Source organism: Sprattus sprattus, assembly GCF_963457725.1.
Source record: "Sprattus sprattus genome assembly, chromosome: 19".
Taxonomy (NCBI): Eukaryota; Metazoa; Chordata; class Actinopteri; order Clupeiformes; family Clupeidae; genus Sprattus; species Sprattus sprattus.
This window is the reverse complement of record NC_137917.1, coordinates 22649232-22650099: the sequence shown is the minus strand read 5'-3', so window position 1 is coordinate 22650099 and position 868 is coordinate 22649232.

Here is an 868-nt window from a genome sequence, read left to right as displayed (position 1 = left end):
CACAAAAATGTATGACGAAGATGATTTTTTGAGCAAGAATGCTGAAAAGCAGGTCATTTATGAGCTTTTAAAATGTATACTGGATAGTTCCCAAGAGGGAAGTGAAACAAAAGCGTACACCGGCGATAACATACAGTATCATATGAAAAATAATTTTGAAAGCTCAGCGATTTCTGTGTAATGGCAACGGTTCATGCTCTCAGCGGGTTGGTTCACATTTGATTCAGAACCAGAGTACTGACACTTAGTTGTACTTCTACACATTTCTATACACTTGCACTTTACACAAATATCAGTTTTGTGTATTTGATGCTGTACTTAGTAATTTTCTACTTTGATCATATATTTGTCATTTTTTTCATTGTTATTTCTAAGTAATTTAAATTATATATATAATATATAACTATTGTTATATTATTGTGTATTATGTCTGAGTGCCATTTTAACAGTTTTACTTTTTGACTTTATCTGTCATTTATGGACTCCATGTTATCCTCATCTGTACTGACTGATGTATCAGAACTGATTAATGGGTAGATGTGGGACCTAGAGGGGCATTGCTGCCTATTGCACCTCTGAACACCCCAGCCTTTTGCCTTTTAGCTCCGGACGATATGTTGTTGTTGATGTCGTGGTCAGGCTGTCTCCCTCCCACTCCCTGCAGCTGGTTGTAAGGGTCCCTTCATCCCTCCATCTCTTTCAGTTGATGCCCTTGCCTACAGGACTGCAGAAAAAAATCCCCCCTTTTTGGCAACCAACACTAAAGCCAACTCCATGACCTTATCATCAAACCTCTCTGAGGCACTACCCTTCCGTACGGTCTTTATGGCCTCTTTGGTTCACGCCACAGACAAACACATGCCTGTAA